Below are 23,578 nucleotides of genomic sequence, written 5' to 3'. Positions count from 1 at the left end.
GGGGAGCAGCGGGCGGCAGGAGAGGTCTGCGCGCCATGTGGGACCCTCCTCCGGTGGCCTGGGAGCAGCCGGGGATCGAACAGGCGCCGCAGAGGCCTCGGGCAGCTTCGCAACCCAGCACTCAACCTTTTCATTCCTCCTTTGCTTTCCTTCTAACCAGCTGAGATTTTTGTTTGCTCTTACCTGTGACTCCTGAGCTGACCTCACTAAATGCTCTTTGCTGTGATGAGCAAAAAGGCCAGCACAACCTTCCCCAGAGCTAAAGGTGGATTCATCACAGATGGCTCCCAAGGGTCCTACTGAGGCAAATGACTCTAAGATGATCAACTCGAGCCCCTGTGGAGCAGAGAAACTGATGTCCTTCCTGAAGCACTGCTTTTGTCTGCTTGAACTGAGCCAACTGGCAGGCCTCGTCCGGCCTCCACCAGCAGTAAGCTTGTCGCTCATGGGAGAAGCGAGTCTCCTCATTGTAGGCCTTCACCTCTGCCCCTCAGGAGGTGACTGTTTTAGGCTTCTCCCCATCCACATAATGGGTTCCTGTCTGAACCCCTCGTTGATGGTAAGCTGGCCTGCGACTAAGCCTGCTTCTTCCTTGTCTCCCGCAAGGTTGTTTCTAAGTCATTTTCTCCTGGTTCCTCATGGCCTTTGGGAGGGATCCAGTGGTGAATGCCATGGGATGGATGCCTGTAACAACAAAAGCTCAGTTGCACTGTTGCCCACTTCGGAATGAGGCATCTTTGGAAGATGATCAAGTCACATGCTCTGAGGGCTGTGGTCTATCTAGGGACCCAAGCAGCAGAAGGCAGGAGGTGGGCTTTGAATCTAAATTAAAATATTTTAAAAAGGAAATACAGTTTATATTTAATAAAATATTTTATTTATTCAAATCTTAAGAGTTCTCATCACAAAAAATTCTGTAACTCTGCAGTGATGAATATTAATGAGACTTACTTACTGTGGTGCTTCTTTTGCAGTGTATACAGACATTCAATCATTATGTTGAGCTAATACACTGAAATCGTTATATTGAATCCAATATAATGTTATATGTCAATTAAATCTCAATAAAACATATTTAAAGGGAATAAATGTAAGGAACAATTTCAACATAAAATAACTCGGGTAATGTTATTTTATGATCCCTTCTTTAAAAAATCTTTTTGATTAAGTCCAAATATCTGGAAGATGAATTAAAAGAAAGAACACAGAAATTGAGAAACTTTAATGGAGGGACTATTGTTGAACTTTGTTCCATTTATATATAGAAATAAGACTTTATTTGGGGGATATTTTGGCTTGTATAATAGAATATAAATGTTATGGACTCTACCTAATGAAGTAAAAAATAATTTAAGTCACAAAATCTGGAGATGGGATGTGAGAACCTGGAAGACATTTTCATAGTAAAATGTTCATTGACATTGTTGAAAAATTTTAAATGTAATTAAAGCTAAAGATTCAAACTTCTAAGTATTAAGAATGCACTCTGGACTACCTTCAGATGAGGCATAATACGCTTGAAGGCATTAAAGCATCTGAGTAGCCACAGTAAACAAACAGAACAAAATTTCTCAAATTAACCAGACACTTTCCCATATGATGTTTCAGGGAACTGACTTCCAAGAATGTAGCTCCAGTCACAACAGGTAAGAGATAAGAAACATCAGGAATCAATGCAGAAAACTGGGACTGTTTGTTCTTAAAAACAAAAACAGAAATGGAGCCAAGTAGTGTTCAAGAATATGAAGGATTATAGTAAATTAAATAGTATTTGGATGGTCTCTATGTGCACTAATAAAATAGCTATACCATCTAATACAGTGTTTATTGGTCGCGCATTAATCATGTACTCAGAACAATGCAAACCCTGTGGTAGATAAAGAAGTAGAAGACAAAATTCACAGTTCAAATATTTTCACTGGGAGATAAAATAAGCCTGGGGAAAACTCTGCATAGAACTGCATAAACCTGTCAATTAAGCATTATAGTTTGTTGTGAAACAGTGATGGGATAGACCATGAGTGGGGTGAGTGTTGGGGGAGTTTAAGGGGAGTGGGAGGTATGAGGGAAGTTCTTTGGAGGGGGAGAGACCTATGCTGGGTTTTAGAGTCTGGAGATATCAGGACACCCAATGAACAGCTGGCAGACCAGGGTATTAGAAGTAAGAAAAGGATAGGGGGGACATCTTGAGAATGAAGATAAGTCCCTATGTGCAGGGAAAGCTAACCAATAAACCAAAGATAAAGGCAGAAATGTTTGGGATGGATAATAGGGAAACTAGATTCAAATTCTTTAAGAGCAAAACCAAGTCTTATTCACCATTTTTTCTCTAAAAACCAATGATGTTCCTTTCACTGAATAGGCACCCAATAAAAACCAGTGGAATAATTAAAATTTTCTTATATTGAGGGCCTGTTAGTTTTTAAAATGACTGCAAAAAGTCATGAGACATGTGATCTAAGATGACAAGTAGCAACAGCCTGGAGTGGTGTCTTCCTCCACAGGCACAGGGAACTGGCATCACTGAAGGAGCAACTCCACTTTGAAGAGAATTGAGGACTTGATGATTGGCATTTCCAGAAGAAGCTGAGACAGAGACCACCAGAAAGGGTAGAAAATCCTAAGAAATGGTTCCCACCAGGAACAGTATTGAGGCACTGGGAGAGGCCCCTGCTGCTTCCTGCCTATTTCCGGGGCTTCTCTCTCTTCCTAGCCCACTGAAGACAGGTGAGTACAGCCTCTTGGAAAGAACACTGACTGATGGGCATAGACTGCTCATGCTAGCCTAGTGTCTTAAAAGCTACCCAGGACCTCCCTGGTGGCACAGGGATTAAAGTCTCAGCACTAGCAAGCTAGCCACAGCCACTGCAGCATGAGTTCCATCCTGGGCCAGGGAGGTGACCCACATGGTACAGCAGACCTCTCCTGTCTCATCCACTGCTCCCCTCAGCAGTGTTTCAGTCAGTCTCCACTCTGTCTCGATGAATCCTCTCAGCCCCCACCTGCCCCCGTGCCTCTGGCCTATACCCCAGATCTTGTATGCATAAATAAATAAAATAAATCTTAAAAAAAAAAAGCTACCCACTCCTCCCCCATCTCTAGGGCTTCTACCTCACTGCCGACAAGCAACTGCTTCAGATTATAAAGACTACTGACTGCTGGACAAGTGTGGAAATGACACACCTGGGGTGGCAGGCAGCCCCCTCAGCCATCCTGACTTGGTAAGCATCTGACAGCTTACTTGCTACGCAATCTGCACTTTTCTGTGGTGACTGCCAGCTCTCAAACCCATAGCCCCTCTAAACACGCTACAGATGCCTGAGTCTCAGGGGAAAGGTACTGACATAAAAACTTACTGAGATCAAGCTATAGATGAAGGTTCAATTGCTGGGAGAACAATGTGTATAGAATCGACTTTGAACTGTATTGACCAGTGATTGCAGATCCCTCCACTGATTCAATGAAGTTGGACTGTAGCAATGAGGGAGGCTAATGGCCTTGACAACTTACTGCAGCAACCTCCACACCTCCCACATCTCCAACCCTCACCCAATAAACTGGGTTCTTGGACCATCACTCCAAGCTGTCTCTTGAACTCCTAAATCAAGATCAACCCCTTAATGATGTAGATGTGACAACTGTCAAATATACATTTGCTAGCTCAGGTTTGGATGACCATGAAGATATTTTCCAATTTGACTATTTGGTTCTATATTAGTCTCCTACTCAAAACCATCCATTATTCCCCATTGCTTAGAAGCCAATTTTTCTCAATTTGTTCTTCAGTAAATATTCAGTGCTTGAGTGACTAAATGAACTGAACAAGATCATAGAATATGTGAAAACCTAGGACTGGCATCTGAAACTTTTGATTTCTACTACAGTACAACATGCAATGAAGTTGGTCCTCCAGGAAAATTATGGGAATGGGGTCATTGCAGAATTGTTTTGAGAGGAAAGAGAGTGGGGGCCTGTGAAACCAGTTAAGAGACTACCGCTTCTGCTTACTACTCAAATAAATCTCTTTAAGTAGTCAATGAAAATGGCCCTGTAATTTGACTAAATACATTTGAGAATTAGGAAGCTAACAAACTCTTCATATTTATGAGAACCACAACAGCCGTGAGAATTGAAAGGGCAGATTGCACCCCACAGTGGAGGCCAAAATAGTGGGACAGGTCAGAGCACAGTGCCAGCCAAGTTCAAATTCCAGTCTAGCTACTATGGGCAAGTTATATAACATTCTTGTGCTTACCATAGGGAACAAACTCCTCAATAGTCAATGTCCTAAACCAGGAGAGTGAATCAAGAAAATGCGGTATATATACACAATGGAATACTACTTAGTGGTCAAAAAATATACACTTACATCATTTGTGGCAACATGGATGAAACTGGAAGGGATTATGCGAAACAAAATAAGCCAGAAGGACAAAGATAAATATCAGATGATGTGACTTATGTGTGGAATTTAGAGAAACCAAGCAGTCAGGCAAATGCAAACTTTAAAGTCAAAGCTTGAAAGCTGACCATAGATGTGAGACATCCAAGAGAGGAGGGGCAAGAAGCAGGGGAGCACATTGGATTGTGGTGAAGGACTATGGGTGCTCTGGTGGTGGGAGAGCTATGGAGGCCACACCTGAGGGGTAAAAATCCTATATTGTCAAAATATTAACAAGGATATAAAACAATGGCACTTCATTCATAAAAATAAATACAATAAAAATTGCAAAGTCAGGTTTAAAACTTAGATCTCTACTCTTCACGTTCAGCTCTCTTCCCACTGTGGGATTAAACCTGTGGGTCTAAAACAAAACATATGTTGAAGCAGATAATCAGATGTTTCAAAGAAGCCGTAGTGTGACTCTTAGAAACAGGGAAGTTTGACAGAGAACCTTCAAATGTCTACAATTGACAGAATAAATTTGATTCGGCAGCATTTGTGATTGTATCACTTATTTAATGATTAGGTTAAAATTAGTTAAGCTTGGGCCTCCCTCGTGGCGCAAGGGGTTAAGCACCACACTATGAAGCAATCTGCAGCCTCTGCAGAACGAGTTCGATCCCCGGCCGGCCAGAGAGAAACCCACATAGTGAGGCAGACCTCTCCTGTCTCACCTGCTGCTCCCCTCAGCAGTGTATTTCAGTCAGTCTGCCAGTTCTGCTTCCCAATCTGTCTCTGGTGGATCCTCTCACCCCCCCCCGCCCTGCATCTCTGGCCTGTGCCCCAGCTCTTATATGCATAAATAAATAAATCTTTAAAAAAAAAACTATTAAAAAATTAGTCAAGCTTTTTCTGTCCTGCAAGATTTAGACTAAATATTTTAATTTGGATTAAGTTGGCTTGGAATGGCAGTTTCTATGGGTCTGTTTATAACTTGCCTCTGAAGAGCCTTTCGGTTTCCTTTACTTGAAAAAACTTCTGATGGGAAAATGGTATATTGCTTGGAGACAGGAGGAACCCTGAGCTGAGATGACACTAATGTGGGCAAAACTGACTAGAGAGAGAGGAGAAGATGGGGAATAGTGAGTCCTTGTCCATCTTGGCAAGTAAAAAAATTTAAAATATGTATGGTCTTGCATAGAAGAGTCATTTCTGTAATTTGAGTAAAGAGGTTTATCAATAAATTAAAATGGAGGGCCTTCCTGGTGGCGCAGCGGTTGAGTGCTGGCCTGCGAAGCTGCCTGCAGCCTCTGCAGCACGAGTTCAATCCCCGGCCGGCCAGGGAGAAACCCACATGGCGAGGCAGACCTCTCCTGTCTCCCCCGCTGCTCCCCTCAGCAGTGTATTTCAGTCAGTCTGCCTGTTCTGTTCCCCACTCTGGCTCTGGTGAATTCTCTCACCCTCCCGCGCTTCTGACTATACCCAGTGCTTGTATAAATAAATAAATAAATCTTAAAAAAAATTAAAATGGAACACCATATATGATTCAACAACTTCACATTTAGATGTAAACCAAGGTAACAAAAACCACTGTCTCAATGAGGTATCTCCACCCCCTTGTCATGGCAGCACTAGGCAAAATAGGCAAGACAGAGAAACAAATTCAATGTCCATTGATGGATGAGTAGATAAAGATGTGGTATATGTTACACAGCCATAAAAACAAAAAAAGGAAATCTTGCCATTTTTGATAACATGGAAGGACCTGGAGGACATTATAGTAAGTGAAGTCAGACAGAGAAAGGCAGGTACCATATGATTTTACTTATGTGTGGATTCTAAAAAAATCAAAATCATAGAAATAGAACAGATGAGTAGTTGCCAGAGGTAATGGGTTGGAGGTGGGTGAAATGGGAGAAGGTGGTCAAAAGTTACTCCGGTTATAAGAAAAGTAAGCCATGGGGGTGTAATTTACAGCATGGGGACTATAGTTAATAATAAAATATTGTATCTCTAAAAGTTTCTAAGAAAGTAGACTTTATAAGTTCTCATTACAAGAAGAAATTTTAATTGTGTGGCATGATAGATGTTAACTTACTGAAGTGACCATTTTTGGAAAATATATATATATCAAACCACTAGGTCATGCACCTTAAACCACAACAATGTTATACGTCAATCATATCTTAATAAAACTGAGAGGAAGACAAAAAAATAAGATCTTGCATATAAAATCATAATGCTTGGTGCCCTGCACAAATTTATGACCAGGATGTCTTTAAGATATACCTGGTAATAAAATAAGTGAGCTTAACATTTTAATAAATAGTCTAGATCAGCTGTCACTCACCTGATGCCATTGTCACTGAACACCTATTTCCAAGGTGTGTTACTCTGAATCTGGGATCAATAGGTTGTAAACAGCCTAAGAGTAGTCAAATGGGAACAATGTTTTCATCAAAGTTCTAAGTCACTGACAGGATATAGGGCAATGTGGGAAAGCTCTTTTGGAAGAAGTAGTATTTTTGCTTCTATAATGATAGGAACAAGATCTTTTCATCCAGAAATCTACCAGATGTTCAGTACAAAAGGTTGGGAAGTGCTGCCCTAATGGCCACCCAGAGAATATTGTAACTGATCCAAATGATCAGTTCTTAGGCATTTCCTCATTTCTGAAATAGGACATAATACCATAAGTGTTGGATGAAGGCAGAACACCTTTCAAAGTGGCAAATCCCTTTGAAAATACGAATCGGAAAAATGAAAATATCACAAATGCTGAGATTACAGGAAACTGTGGAGATCAATAAGGGTGTAAAAAAGACATTGCAGAAGAAAATGCAAGAATCTTCTCGTGAATGTGGATTTTTGTTCTGTTTTGATTTGATTTTGGATCCAAGCTGTATGCCTTACTGGAGAGGAGATGTTCAGCAGGAATTGGGGATAGTAAGTTCAACCAAGGCTGTCCTTGCTTTGTGGTCAACACATATGGTCAAGACAAATACAAATGCCTTCCCGAGAGTCTTTCCTTTGTGACTGCTCTCTCCAGGTGACATGAAACACAGCCTCCCACCCAGCCAAGCACTGCCTGCCTCTAGGGAGCAGCTCCAGGGTGTTCTGTGATGTGTGGGCTGTTGCATCCAGTCTCCAATAGACAGGAACAATGCCAGAGAGAAGGATGGTGTACTGCATCCAGAGAAGCTGCAATCACAAAGTGTGAGGATTCTTTACATGAAATTCTTTTATCCGTGAACACAATTCAAATGGGAGTCCATCAGACTTCTTTAAAGGACTCCTATAATGTCTATTTACCTGATTTTCCTCAAAGTTTATGCTAAAACTTCCTGACTTTCCTAATTGGTGTTTCTTCCATCTGACTGTTCATGTTACCTTTTGAGTTTCTATGCCTCCTTCAGAAGACAGGTGTGAATACTCTATGAATAGGAACTATAGGGGACCTGGAGTAACCCAGGTGTTTTCTCCTGAGAAGCATTAGAAAAAAAGTGTCTAAAAAGGCCCCTAGAGTGGAAATCCAGGTGAGAGCCTCGGTCCACATCACTGCGGTCCGGTCATCTTGACTCTCTGACTCTCTATCTCCTTACTAAGAAATCCTTCTCAAAAGCAAATTGGATCAGGTCATTGATAAGTCAGAAACTGTGGAGGAGCCCAGATTTTGCACTACTTGTAATTTAACTTGTTAGCAAGCACCAGTTTACATACTTACACAGACAAATGACAAGACCTCAGTAGCAGAGACAAGGGTCATTTAATATGAACAGCAAAAGCAGCAGCTAAGCATTATCTTGTTTAGATTACCCATTGTGATGAGGGTCAGATATTACCTGCACAGGCCAAGGGGCTGGATCAGAGAAAAGGGACTCTGAACTTAGGAAAATATGATCTGGTAACTGCCCATCAGTGTCTTCTAAATAGACAGATCACTCATTATCTTGGAATGTAAGCAAATCTCAGGGGAGGGGAAGAAAATGGTTTTATCTTTACAATCTTGAGATGTCTCTAGAGACATAGAGGCACTTCAAAGTTTTACTACCCATGAATGTCTCCTCTTACAAATATTGATTTTTTTGTTCAAACAAAACAAAAACAAACTCTTAGACGATAAAAACAAAATGGTAACTAGAAGGGAAGGGTGCAGAAGTGGGTGGATAAGTCAGGTAAAAGGGGTCAACTTATGGTAGAGGATGGAAACTAGATTTTGGTGGTGATCACAATGTAGCTTATACAGATGTCAAATTATAATGCTGTACACCTGAAACCTATATAATGTTATAAACAAATGTTATTTCAATAAAACAAACATTTTTAATGTCTGTTCAGAAGACCTGGACTATGCAGGAACATGAAGAATTCATATATAAATGTTCCCAGTAGTCACTTGTTTGCTCAAAACCCTCAATGGTTTTCCTCTCTAATTAGGATAACAGCTATCCCTCCCTTGTCATGGCCTCAGAGTTTCTTCTTGATCTGGGTTCTACCTATCTTTCCAACATCACCTCATTTCCACTGATCACACTAGCCTTATTTGTGTCCTTTGCTCATATCAAGTGCATTTGCACCTCAGAATCCTTGATACTACTTCCACGTTAGTATGAAACACTCTTCCCTGGGATCATCCTGGGATTGATCCTGTCCTTATCTAGGATGCAGCTCAAGCATCACCTCCTAAGAGAAGTCTTTCTTCCTCAAGTTTAGATATTCTCCGTTATATGAACATCTCAAAATCTTCACAGATTATTTCTATTTCCTTCCTTACGATCTCATACCTAATCAATCATTTACACTTGCCAGTTTTACCTTCTAAATACTTCTGGGCTCTCGTCCTTCCTCACCACTCTAGTTTGGGTCCTCCTTGTCTCTTGCCCCTCTTGGATCTGTCTGATAATCTCTTCACTGGTTTTTCTGCCTTTGGTCTTGGACTCACAAGTCTCTTCCTTTCTTATTGAATAAATCCAAACTCTCTTGAGTATGGCATGGAGAATTTTCCCTGGCGCCTAAGAATTCCTTACTTATCTTTGCTCTTCCCTGACTCATACTTCAGATTCTAGATCTATCTTCAGTTTAGTTCTGTTTATTGTGTGCCCCCTGCAAGAATGTTAATCCTGTAAGAGTAGAGAACTTGTTTTTTTATTCAATTTTAATCCAGCAGCCGGAATAGTGTCTGGCTTGTTTCAGTAAATGTCTGATGAGTGAATGCTGAATCTGTAACATAGGGATAATCACAGGTTTTTCATAGATGCACTGATAATTTAATGAATGCAAACATGCTGTGTAAATTTTAGATAAGGGAATATAATAAGAGAAATGTATTAGCATTGATATTGGGTCCAGTTATGTACGGTGAAGTCATGATACAAGAGTTAGTCCTACACTGTACTATAGTCATCTGTCAACTTCAGAACATAGTATCCTCTGACAGAGGACATTTGCCAAGTTCAAATCAATTAAAAAAATCTCTGGGACCCTGATCCTTGTTTATAGGTACATCTTACTTTTGATTTATTTATAAGAAATTACAGAAAAGCATAAATGAATTTGATGCAGCCATAAGACATGTTTTTTTTTTATTTTTAAGAGTTTAGCCCAATACTCAGTAAATGTATATTGAAATGAATTAATTACTCAATAAAAAATTGAATCAATTACTCAATATTGCTGTGCCTCCACCAATGAGGATGAATTTCTGTCTTTAAGGAACTCAATTTATCAAAGAGATGGATGGGGGAAAGAAGTTGCCAAGTCTAAGGTAATAATAAAAGCTGTACAACAGACCAAGGCAGAAATTTCACTTTGTCTTTCTCATTTGGCTCTGACTTACCTTCTCAATGGTTCAGATTCCCCATCTAAAAATGGGTATCCTTGGGCCTCCCCAGTGGAGCAGCAGTTGAGCGCTGGGTTGCAAAGCTGTCCGCAGCCTCTGCAGCACCAGTTTGATCCCTGGCCACCAGTAGAGGGTCCCACACGGCGTGCAGACCTCCTGCCATCCGCTGCTCCCCTCAGCAGTGTACTTCGTCAGTCTGTCTGCTCTACTCTCCCCTCTGGTTCTGGTGGATTCTCTCACCCTCCCGCGCTTCTGACTGTACCCAGTGCTTGTATAAATAAATAAATAAATAAATAAATAAATAAATAAATAAATAAATAAATAAATAAATAAAATCTTTTTAAAAAATAAAAATAAAAAAATAAAAATGGGTATCCTTGCTTATGTTTCATGTGTTGAAGGGCAAGAACACATTGGTCCAAACAGTATTAAGGTCCTCCTCCTAGATCTTCTTTCTTTAACAGGGACACAAGTCTTCCTTCCCAACTGTCAAGAGCTCCATCAATATGTCCAAATGTAGCTCATCATGTTTCCTTCTAAACTAGCTCATTTGCCATTTTTGCCCTCTCAGTAGAATTCCTAAGAAGTTATGAATCACATAAACTAGAAACCCGGCAGATATCTTAGATTATTTCTATTTCCTTCCTTACGATCTCATACCTAATCAATCATTTACACTTGCCAATTTTACCTTCTAAGTATTTCTGGGCTCTCATCCTTCCTCACCACTCTAGTTTGGGTCCTCCTTGTCTCTTGCCCCTCTTGGATCTGTCTGATAATCTCTTCACTGGTTTCTCTGCCTTCGGTCTTGGACCCACAAGTCTATTCCTTTCTTATTGAATAAATCCAAACTCTCTTGAGTATGGCATGGAGAATTTTCCCTTGTGCCTATGAATTCCTTACTTATCTTTGCTCTTCCTTGACTCATACTTCAGACTCTAGACATTTTGACTGGCTTGTATTCTCCAACCTTGCTCTCTACTATTTGAGACTTCTGTTCCTTTGCTCATGCTGTACTCACTGATCAGAAAGGCTTGGGCACCTTTGTCTCCTGCACGCGCGCACGCACACACACACACGCACACACACACACATAATTTCACCTGCTCAGACAGAGCTACACTTTGCCAATCGTAAGTCCCTGCTTGATTTCCAAACTTCATGTATCCTGGAGAAGTGCCTTTCATCTATGCTCCTTGTACAAGTTTCTTTCACTGCATTTACAGAGTTTTATTATTTTCTTTCTCTGTTTGCTTTCCTCACTATACTCAGTTCCTCTGAGAGAAATTGTGTGACTCACCTTTTACTCTCCAACATCTAATATATTATATGGCATAGTGGGTACTCAAATAATATTTTTTGAAGCAAAGAAGGAAGGGAGGGAGGGACAGAAGAATATATAGAAAAAGGAAAAAAAAAGGGAGGAAGGATCATTTTTTAGTAGAAAATATTACTTTCAAATATAACAGTCTGATTAAATAAGGTGAAGAAAAAATAGAGATATAAACATTTTTATTCTTCTGTCTTGGTAAAATTAGAAGAAATTATAGCTCAAAATCAATTTTCTATCTTGGGGTAAAATCCTATGGTAAGTACTCGTCATTAACAGAGGTGTAGGCTGAAAAACACTTTCATTCCAGGAAACTCAATAGCACAAATAAATCAGGCAGAAGTAGAAAATGCCTTATTCATTTAAACTATATGTTCTATGGCTATTGCTGTGTTTCCTAAGAAGCCAGAAGCTTCCCAAGATAATCAGAAATTCTTCATAGGCTTTTCTTTCTGAAATGGTCCTAAAAGTTAAATACAAATTTTCTGGAATGTAAACATCAATCTCAAAGTGTGTAAAACAGTGAACTGCATATTTACGCTATAGAATTTTTTGTTTTAGGGACTGGAATTTGCTCACTTAAACATATATTAACTGTTAATCTGATTCATCATTATATAAACTGTATAGAATTATTTCTTCATTAGAGAAAATTATTCAGGCCTTGGATCCAGTTTATCTCTATACCAGTTTCGTAATGCATAATAAATAAAGCCCTTTAGCCAACTCAAACATAAACACAATGATAAGTCAAGTGTCTTTGAAAACACAAAATCTTTTTTTTTCAACCACACACAATTCTCACAGATCCAGGTTTCTAAAAAACACTGCTGAAGTTTTAATCTTCAAGGCCTCTGGATAGAGATTTCTTTCAAAATCTTGCCAATTCCGTTTATTTTTAATTGAAAAAAATGCATAGATATCTCCTCTGCTTTGACATGACTTGAATTTTCCAAGCATTGGAAATAATTTGAAGTTGTTCTTCTATTATTTTTTCCACTTAGGATATTTTCTCCTTTCCTTTTTTTTTTTTTTTAAAGACTTATTTATTTTTATACAAGAACCGTATAGGCCAGATACGCGGGAGGGTGAGCGGATTCCCCAGAGACAGAGTGGGGAACAGAACAGGCAGATTGACGAAATACACTGCTGAGGGGATCAGCGGGTGAGGCAGGAGAGGTCTGCCGCGCCATGTGGGACCCTCGCCTGCCGGCCGGCCGAAATCAAACCTGCGCTACAGAGGCTGCGGACAGCTTCACAGCGCTGCACTCAACCGCCTGTGCCACCAAGGGAGGTCCTTAAGATTTCTTTTATATATTTTCTGGATTTGGGATTAAGAGTAGTAACTCCACTATTTCAATTTACTGGGCACTTAAGATATGCTACATGCTTCGCATTTTTTTTCTCAATTATTTGACTCCCTTCAGTAATATGAGTGTTACTATTCCTAGGTAAGTTAACACATGAAACAACTGGCAAACACAGGATCTGAACCCCCAATTTGTTGACGCTAAAGCCTTAGCCCTCACCATGACCTCCGACACTGGCCAGATGTCAAACCAAGCAGGAGACAACCACATTTGATGAGGGAGGAGGTCATCAGCCCAAACAACCTTGGGAACAAGCAGTCAAGGTGCCATAGCACATGAAAATGTCCCCAAATGCCTGCCACCAGGCTGCATTTCCACCAGTGGAAAAGCTGATGTGCCCTGGAGACAGCTGTAGCTTGCGGTAAAGTGGGGCTCTGACATTAACTTACTTGGTTTACACAGCACTTGCTCTAGGAAATCTCTTTAAGAGCAGATGCCCAAGGGGCCTCCCCGGTAGCGCAGTGGGTTGAGCATAGTGCTGTGAAGCTGTCCGCAGCCAGCCTCTGCAGGGCAGTTTGATTCCCGGCCGGCCAGGGAGATTTCCACATGACGCAGCAGACCTCTCCTGTCTCTCCCGCTGCTCCCCTCAGCAGTGTATTTTGGTCCTTCTGCCTGTTCTGCTCCTGGCTCTGTCTCTGGTGAATCCTCTTACCCTCCCACGCATCTGGCCTGTACCCCAGCTCTTGTATAAAAATAAATAAATCTTAAAAAAAAAAGAGCAGATGCCCAAGAACAGGTTGGCATCACGTGCAGTCTGTATTCTCTGAGAAACAAACTGTCGTATAGAGTGAGACGTTCAAAAGATTTCTTGGGGGGTAACATTCAGACTGCAATGTAAGGCTCGCAGCTATGAAAGGGGAACAGAAGGAAAGAAAGGTTGATAAGCAAATGTATCCAAGTGCAGCACAATTCTAAAATTGTTGCAGCCAGGCTGACAGGGGTCCCCTCGTCAAAGTCACTACGAAAGGGAGCACCAGGAAGAGTCCACTGGGTCACCAGTCGTCTTCATATTTATTCCTGTCTGCTCCATCATGTAAAAGTGGCCCTACCCCCACCAGCTGTCAGGAGGAATTAAACCTGCCATGATGATATTCCTCTCCTTGACTGCTGGTCCTTGCACATAAGGAATCTGATGTGCCCTGGAGACAGCTGTAGCTTGCGGTGAAGTGGGGCTCTGACAAAAGTGCCTTCCTTCAGGGATGAGAACCTCCATGCAGAACCCAGAGTTGAGAAAATGAATAGCACAACGTGTCCCAGGAGGTTACTGGAAGACACACCCAGTCACTCTTTTTGATTCCCAAATTTACGTACTCTGTTTAAGAGGAAAGAGAGCCATGGAGAAGGTGACTGAGGGTAGTCCATCGTTTCAGAGAATTGTCTCTGAACTGAATCTTTAGCTGCTCATCCAGCAGGTTATTCTAATATTCCATGAAATGGAGCAAATCAAAAGAGAATCAAAAGCCTTTTCTGCAATGTTGTAGGTAGGACTTATTCTATACTACTGAGAAACCCCTAAAATTATTTAAACAGAAGAGTAATATTGCAGAAGACCCCTCTAGTCACAATATGTAAGGTAAATTGAAGGAGAGTTATGATGGTGGCAGTAAGGAGACAGAATTAGTGGGATTTTGTGACTGTGGGTAGGAAGAATATGGAGGAGCCAAAGATGACTCTTCGGTTTCTAATCTGAAAGGGTGAGCAAATGGGGGTAACTTTTGCTGAAATAAGAAATGGAGGGGAAAAAGAAGGCTCATGAAGATGGTTTCGGATTTGGATACATCGGGGTTGAAATGTCTGTATCTTATCTAGGTGAACAGACAGACAGATAGACTTGGAGTTAAGAAGAGAGGAGCACATTTGGAAAGTAGGGATATGTGAGTCATCAACTTATTGTGATATATTGTCAGAAATATGAACCAGATTGTTCTAGGAGAGGATCTGTATAAGAATAGAAGGTCCATCTGTTAGAATAGTAACAATTTGTAAAGGATGAATAGAGGACATGGAACTGAGAAAAGAGATTAACAAGGAAAAATGAGAGAGGGAAACCAAGGTTTATTATTCTAGAAGCCAGAAGAGAAAGTATCAGCAGAACTTGCCCACCAATCTCAAACACTGGAGTTGGGTCAGCAGATGCCTTTTGTGCTTCTCAAACACCTGCCCAAAACTGTACTATGCCAATGCTGTTTGTTTAATCTGTCTTTTCCCCAGGGATTGACCATCAAGTTCAGGGACTGGTTGTCTCTCTAGTCCCAGGATCTGAATGATTTATGCAAACGAAAGCCATTTCAATTAAGTAATAGGGATAGAATTCTGGTTAGAATAGGTTGAAGAATGAATGAATGAGGAGGAAATTGAAATGTTAAATTGCAATAATCCAAGCTGAGGAAACAGAACAGAAATGAAACAAATGAAAACAGACAAAAGAGAACCCCAAAAGTTATATTCACCTTTGAATATAGATGCGATAGAAAATCTGTATTCTTTCATAGATCCAGACAGTTCCTTCTCCAATCCTATCTCCAGCCACATCTTTTGATGTGACCCTAATGTCTGCAGTTGAAACTCTCCCAGAAAGAGGAAAGAAACAATGGACATCTCAAAGGTGGTGAGCCCCTGCTCTGTGATTAAATGAAAACTAATATGAAAAATAAGGTTTCATGTAAGTAGAACTCTGCTGCAGATAATCATAAAGTATATAATCCCTGGTTTTGTGATAAACAGAAGGTCTGAACGTTTGCAAGTCAGTAAAACATTTACAAGTCTTGAAGATTAGTGTTCTTTAAGTTTTTGGATGAATGCCATTCAGAAAGTGTTTCCTTTATGAAGGTGTCATTACAATAATGAATGTTTTGCGTTTGAGAAAGTGGTGTAATATTTGGAATGTTCAGCCAAAGGGGATAAGATTAGTAGCTAGTTCTAATGACTTCTTGGGAACATGAGAATTTTAGTTTCTTGTGTTTTTTTTTTCCCATCCCAACGTCAAATGAAGGGTAGAGTAAGGAAAAATTGAAAAGTGAATCGGTGTGATCATAATAATTACAAAAGTGCTTCATGTACCTATCAGTTGTGTTCTTAAAGTACTTTGATATACACAATCTAATTTGATGTATATTTAAGACTAAACAAATTTGATGTATATATAAGACTAAACAGTCTTACAGCTAAGACTGGTTAGCTGTCATAATCCCCAAGAAAGAAATGATCAAATAGGCTCAGATATAGCTTCATCCTGAGCAGCATCATCCTTTTGAATAAATATCCAAACCTACCCCCCTCCCTTCTCTCTTCCCTCCCTCCCTCCCTCCCTTCCTTCCTTCCAAAAAGTATTGACTAATTTGCCATTGCAATATTATAATAGTAAATATATAGTTTGGTCTTCTCTCCTTCCTAAAACAGTCCCAGAGCAATAGAGGTAAAAGGAGAATGAGGAAATCTTACAAGTTTTGTTATTTTTTTAGTGTTATGGAAAACAATCTGGATCTACCTTAAAAAACTGAAAATAGAAACACTGTATGACCAATCCCTCTCTTGGGCATATATCCAAAACATGAAGGCATCCGCAGCCTCTGTAGCACAAGTTCGATCCCTCGGCCAGCCAGGGAGCAACCCACATGGCGCAGCAGACCTCTCCTGTCTCGCCTGCCGCTCCCCTCAGCAGTGTACTTCGGTTGATCTGCCTGTTCTGTTCCCCACTTTGTCTCTGGTGAATCCTCTCACCCCCCAGCACCTCTGGCCTGTACCCCATTTCTTGCAGGCATAAATAAATAAATCTTTAAAAAATATATATGAAGGCATCAACACAGAAAAACTGTATGCTCCACAATAGTCATAGCAGTATTATTTACAATAGCTAGGATGTGGAAGCAGCCTAAATGTCCATCGATACGTGATTGGATCAAGAAGATGTGACATACACACCCACGTGGAGTATTATATAGCCATAAGAAAGAATGAAATAAGGCCATTTCTACAAAAATGGAAGGAATTTGAGGGAATTGTATGCAACTAAGTAAATAATAAAAACGAATATGGACATTTACATAGCAGACAATTCAATAATGCAAAAGCGCTTTCAAAAAAACCAATGGACATCAATAAATATCCTGAGGGATCTTAGGTGAAAAAGTGAGGGAGGGAAAGGGACAAGGGGAAAGAGAATTGTGACGGGCCAAAAAAATTTTGTGTGTCTTGGTTTTTTCACTAGTAAAATAATACCTCCCTCAGGAGGCTGTTAGGAATATTAAGTGAGTTAGTATTTGTAAAGTCCCTGGCACTCATTAAACATTATTTAAGTGTGTGTTTAATGAATAAATGAGCTGGATTAGCTCAACATTCCTTTGTGCTAGAAGAATTGCTCTTTATTCCTTATTGCTCAGCAACTTGTTCACACAATTCATAACTATCTCCAAATACATGGGAGTGAGACATTTGCTTTATAGCTTCTCTTCTTTCTAGCAGGAGGAAGAAATTCCATATGAAGGAGTTCATGAGAACCAAATACATATCCCCATCTTTTACAGGGCTGGACTCCATGCCTACTTATGGAAGAAAAGACTGCCTCCTTTGTAGGGCGCATCCTTTACTCAAATCCCAGGGGGCATCCATATCTGAAATGTACAAGTGCATGATTCCCAGAGACCAGTTTTTGAGATTATTGAACTGATTTCATAAGTTTATGCCATGTGTGAGCTGATGGGAAGATTTCACAGCCTGTTACCAATTCTTCCCAACTACTGGAACAGAGGAATATTCACTTGTGGTTTCTTCCACCAGGGTCGAGAGGCCAAAGCGTGATTTTTTTCTTTTGTCCTTACAAGGAAATCTTCAAAACTTTCTTCAGACAGGCAACCAAAAATAGTGACAAGGAGAAAGAGTTGCCAAAGATGTGTCTTTTTCCCCACCCCTTTTATTTCATTTATAGTAAAATCTTAAATCTCTGAGAGTGGTTTTGCCTGTTTCTCTCACTAGCACTGTTTATTTCAAGTGGTAATTCATGTCACATTTACTCTATAACTCTCAGGATATCTTATGTTTAATTATCTACAGTGGCTACTACTCCTTTTTGTTCATTTTTACCTAGCAAGAATTTTCCAGAAAGTTACACTCACCTTTCTGCCTCTGGCAAATTTCATGAGATTCCTATTGTTTCAGTGAGGGTAAAGCACAGTGAACTCTGTGGGCAGAGGATATGGGTTCAAGTCATGGATCCCACACTGGCTTTGAAACTTGGGTTCAAAGACTTTTGTCTTTTGTCCTGTTTCCTCTCTTAGAAATGTGAATGATGATACCGATGTCTCCCTTCCCTTCCTAATGGAGTTATTGAAAAGATTCAGCCATAAATAATGATGTGGAAGCATTCCGATGCTCTATTTAAATAAGTCAGTTACTTTTATGCTTTGTTTTTCTATAAAAGTTATACTCCACAATAAATTAGTTAAAATAATGGAATTGGAAAAATAAAACAATAATAATTATAAATAAGAGTTAAATTTGCCAAACTGTTTCTCCTCAAATATTCATCAGTACCCTAACTATTTAAATGAACAAATAAAATATATTTTCTATTATAAATAGTACTCTAGTCTGCATAGTCAGTGCTCTGACTAGAGCCAAACTTCTGAGTTAGCATCTCTGAAGTACTAGAACCTAAGATTTAGAAGGCAAATAGCGTTTTTCCCCCGAGGGTGACATTTTTCATGCTTCTTCCATTCGTTTAGAACACTGCTTTGCTCTCTGAAGAGTGTTGAAGGTAATGATAATGTTACAGGGCAGGGAGAGGGGCACCCCAGACCCCGCAAACCTGCCTGCTCTAAATAGGTTCTGCCATCTGCCGCATCAACACAAAACATATGAGACTTTAATGAAAAGGAACTTGAATACAATTAGTAAACAATACAGAAAAGGCAAAGAATATAGTTTCTAAATCAAGCACCCAAAGTTACTCTTCCCTTCTTGGGTAAAAGTCCACCCAAGCAGGATTGGCCCAGAGCAAGTCCCCAAAGCCTGCGACAAGTCTTAAACACCTTCCAGCGGGGACCCACAGAAAAGGATCGGAAATAACCAGACAAGTCTGGAAGGAAGAGTAAAATCAAAATCAAGATAAAAACCGCCATTGTCACCTCCCCACGGGTCTCATCCACATCTGTGTCACCCAGTCCATGACCAAAAGGCAAGTGCAATTTCTTCACATGTCTCTCGGCTCCATGTGCCACCTCCAGGTCTCCTTCTGGCTCTCCATCCTACCTCCTTCTTCCTCAGTCTCCTCTGCAGCTGTTTTTCCCTGCTCAGCTCCACCCTCCCTTGGGTGGGGCAGGAAACCTGGAACCTCCCCCCTTCCTGGGGACCACCCTGTTACAATAAGTTCAATTAAGTTTGTGGTAAAGATTATTAGTTGTCCATCAAACATGCATCGTTTCCTTCTGTCATATGAACTGAGCCCTAGTTTGTAACTGGGCACTGCCACCAACTCTAGGATAACATTTCCTATTTTCCCTCACAGGTATGACAAGTTCCAGCTAAGGAGTTTAAGTGGAGTGTTACGTGAGATTTCCAGAAATTTCTGTAACAGGGAAAATTGGTATCATCTCTCTTTCCTTCTGCCATCCTGCTGTTTGGAGAGTGACTATGGTGGCTGAATTTGCAGCAGGCATCCTGGACATGAAGAAGCAGGCCACATCCCAGCAGATGATGAAGGCAGGATAAAAAGAGGTTTGTATCTCTGGTGACAAAGGAGTCAACAAAAAAACCCTGGACTATATAGCTTCAGACTTCTTATATGTGAGATGATTTAAACTACTACATTCCTTAACTTTTGAAAGGGGAGGGTCCTCTATTATTCAGCTGAACCTAATTTTAACTGGAAAATGTCACTGTATGACTCATTAATTTCAAGGACAAGTTTGAATCACTTACCTCAAGTAAAATGTTGAGAGGCAAAATATAATGTTCGACGTGATTACTTGGCAATTTATTGACTTTTGTTGTTCATCTCTACAGTTCCCAATTCTTAGTCTTCCAATGAAAGTGTGAGGCATCTTAATCAGAACACAATGGACAGAGTGGTTTTAAAAAAACAATCTGCCTGAGGGAACAGCAGATTAAAGAGGACGATGCCTCAGGGCTTCCTGTCACTTGCTGGTGGAAGCTGATCTAGAGCAGAGCTACCAGTCCCTCATCACGGGTGAGCTGAAGAGTCAAGGTGGGTGTGTGGAGAGAGAGGGGTGAGTATATATGGGTGCACAGGCCTGTAACTTTATGCACAGTACTGAGGAAATCTTGCTAAACAGCTTTTGTACCTGTTTGGAAACTGATGCGTTGATTAGACACTGTTAATATTTATTAGAGAGCATGTTATTCTGGCACTGATAAAATAGTCCCCTTGGGAAGGCAGTGACCCACCAGCTTGTTCTCAGAATGGGCTATTGCTCTGTCTTCATTCGCTCACCAGCGAGTAGTCCTGAGTCCTTACTATGTACCAGGTCACATAGTCAGACACTGGACCACCATTGCTCATAGTTTCCCTCTCTGGGATTAAAGCTTTTATTTCCCCCTCGTTTAAGGGCCACATTTCTCAGAGATCCATTATTTGCTCCAAGACGGCATCCGTGACAAGCGCAGCCATCAGCTATGGTCCTACCTCCCACAGTGCTTTGCAGCATCACAGTCAGTTGGGCACTTAACAAATGGTTCCTTGAATCTCTTTACTGCGGTATGAGTGCTTTGAGTTCAGGGACACGTTATTGATGTTTAGTAAATGCTTGTGCATGATACCATGTTCGTGTAGCATTTTACATTGTCTTTTAGTCAACATCAGTTGTGCATTGCCTGCGTGCCTTGTACAATACTCAAATATCAGTGAGAGATAGTCACTGAGAAAAGGCGAATAAGACTTAGACTCACAGGAACAGAAATGCAAGCAAATCATTATAAGTTAACATTATTTATTCCAGAAAAGAACTTGGAGAAAATGTTAAGAGTAAGAGGTTACAGGTTTATCCCTGGAAAGTTAAAACAGGCTGCACAGAAGAAGCAGCCATCTACTTAGCTCCATTTTTTTTCTTTTATGTAATTTTTACATCATTTTTCATTTTTGCATAATGTATGCATTTTCATCTTGGTTATAGTCCCCATACAATTCCCACCCCCCTTGTTTTGATCCTACTCCCTCCTCTCCTCCTGTGGTGTGTCTCTGGTTTATAGTTGCTTTTTGATTTTGATTTTTACTTTATTATAATTAGTCTTTTTCCTGGTCCCTTATTTAGGTTTTAAAGGAGGAGGAGGAAAGCCGGTGGGTGAGGGAGGCGTTTACACACATCTGTTAGTAGCTCCTCACGACCCTTTGCAAAGCAGGCTAGGCAGTTATAGCTCCACTTTCCATGAAGAATTGGGAGCAAAATGGGTCAGAATCACATCCAGGACTATTAAGAGAAGTGAGGTGGACTCAGAAGCCAAGGTCTGGCTCCTAACCTGGGTCTCTTCCTACTAGCTCAAGGCCCCTGAAGAAATGTCAGTCACAGAACTTCAGCCCTGGAGGAGGGCAGGTGTTTCTTATTTTCTCAGTTAAAATAAGTCAACCAACCCAATTCATTTAATTTATTGCATTTTCCCTTCCAGTTTTCATAATTCTCTCATTTATGAGGCCAGAATTCTCAGTAATTCCCCTTCCAGGAATCTTCCCTAAGGAAATAATCAGAGAGGCAGACATAAATTTATGCACAAAAACTTTCCTTGCAGAGCTATTTATAAGAACAGAAAATAGGAAAAAACCTAAATTTCCAACAAAAACATACTAGTGGTCAAGCCCCAAATATTTTTCAATATATTTTAATGACATTTTTAAAATGCTTATAATTAATGACATTTTTAAAAAAGGATGAAGACTTATGATCCCAATTTTCTTGAGTATATATGCCAATATATGCAAAGAAAAAAAAGAGGTCTCTTAGCACGATGTTTACACAGTCCCATTTTGGTGCTATTTGTATTTTCTGTGTTTTCCACTGTGTGTATTTTGTCATCAGAAAAAAGAATAAAAATGGATTCATAAAATGCAGAAGTCAACAAGGGGACAATAAAACAAGAGACTGGACGCCTATATTAGTCAGGGTTCCCCAGAGAAACAGAAACAATAGTATAATAATACTGGGGGGCAGGGTGGGGAGGGGGAAGACTTATTTTAAGGAATCAGCATATGCATTTGTAAGGGCTGGTGAGTCCAAACTCCTCAGGGTATCCCTGCAGGCTGGAGACCAAGGGAGAGTCCAAAGGCCTTCAACTGATTGGTGAGGCCATTCACATTATGAGAATAATTTGAGTTTCTCAAAGTCTACTGATGTAAATGTTACTCTCATCTAAAATATACCTTCACAAAACATCTACAATGATTCACCAAGTATCTGAATACTGCAGTCTTGTCAACACATTAAATTAACCATCACAATTCCCTAATTGGCTAAGATTTCTTGCCAGTAGGCCCAACATTTGAAGACTTGGGTTCTGCCTCCTTCTCCATCCCTCTTCTGCTCAGCACAGGTCTGGTTCAGGGTAAATGTTGCAATGATTGTGTAGGTGAGTGAGGGAGTGAACTGTTAAGATGATAGTACAAAATTATCGACTCAGAAGGTGACAAATCTGAAATAAGGGCCCCTTAGGCACAGGTCCTGGCCACCACAATCACCCTGAACTCTACCATACACACCCATCAAGACCTACCAAAAACTTGCCCTCAGACTGTAACAGGGTGGTCCCCAGGAAAGGGGGAGGTTCCCTGCCCCTCCCAAGGGAGGGTGGAGCTGAGCAGGAAGAGGAGAAGCGGCAGAAGAGACTGAGGAAGGAAGCAGGATGGAGCCAGGAGACCTGGAGAAGGCACATGGAGCCTAGAGACACGTGAAGAAACTGCGCTTGTCTTTTGGTCGTGGACTACGTGACACAGATGTGGGTGAGACCCGTGGGGAGGTAACAATGGCAGCTTTTATCTTGATGTTGATTTTGCTCTTTTCCTTCCGGGCTTGTCTGGTTGTTTGTGACCCTTTTCTGTGGGTCCCCACTGAAAGATGCTTTAGACTTGTGGCAGGCTTTGGGGCCTTGTTCTGGGCCAATCCCATATGGATGGAGTTTTACCCACGAGGGGATGGGTAACTTTGGGTGCTTCATTTAGAAACTAGACTCTTTGCCTTTCCTGTATTGTTTCCTAGTTTTATTAAAGTTCCTTTTCATTAAAGTCTCCTATGTTTTGTGTTGATGCGGCGGATGGCAGAACCCATTTAGAATAGGCAGGTTTGTGGGGGTCTGGGGTGCCCCTCTCCCTGTCCTATAACAAGACCAGAGATCACTGACAACGCATAGTCCCCCCCCACCCCTTGAAGTTACCCTGCCACTAGCAATGCTCCCTGGGAGGTAAGAGTCTCATAGGAGCAGAGATGTGGACCCTCTAGGGGCAGCCTGAATAAAGGCCCCCACTGGATGGCCTCCCTTGCCGCAGGCCGGGCAGGAGGCTGTGGAAGCAACTCTACAGTTTGAGCTACAGCCTGATAGTAGCCCTCTGCAGCCCCAGGCCTAGCTGAGTTTCTCCAGCCACCGTAGAGTTCCCCCACCTTTGAATGTGTGCTTGACCCCTCTAGGATTCTTGTTTTACTGATTATTCAACCCTGCCT

At 40.9% G+C, this 23,578-nt stretch overlaps 1 pseudogene; it reads right to left on the bottom strand.

Moving 5' to 3' along the window:
• Positions 1 to 274: 274 nt before the first annotated feature.
• Positions 275 to 23,578, bottom strand: part of LOC119249653 (bis(5'-nucleosyl)-tetraphosphatase [asymmetrical]-like) — a 67,468-nt pseudogene continuing 44,164 nt past the window's right edge.

This window comes from Talpa occidentalis, unplaced genomic scaffold, assembly GCF_014898055.3.
Source record: "Talpa occidentalis isolate TD23 unplaced genomic scaffold, MPIMG_talOcc4v2.1, whole genome shotgun sequence".
Taxonomy (NCBI): Eukaryota; Metazoa; Chordata; class Mammalia; order Eulipotyphla; family Talpidae; genus Talpa; species Talpa occidentalis.
Note: the sequence above shows the minus strand (reverse complement) of the source record. Positions and strands in the feature narration are given on the sequence as shown.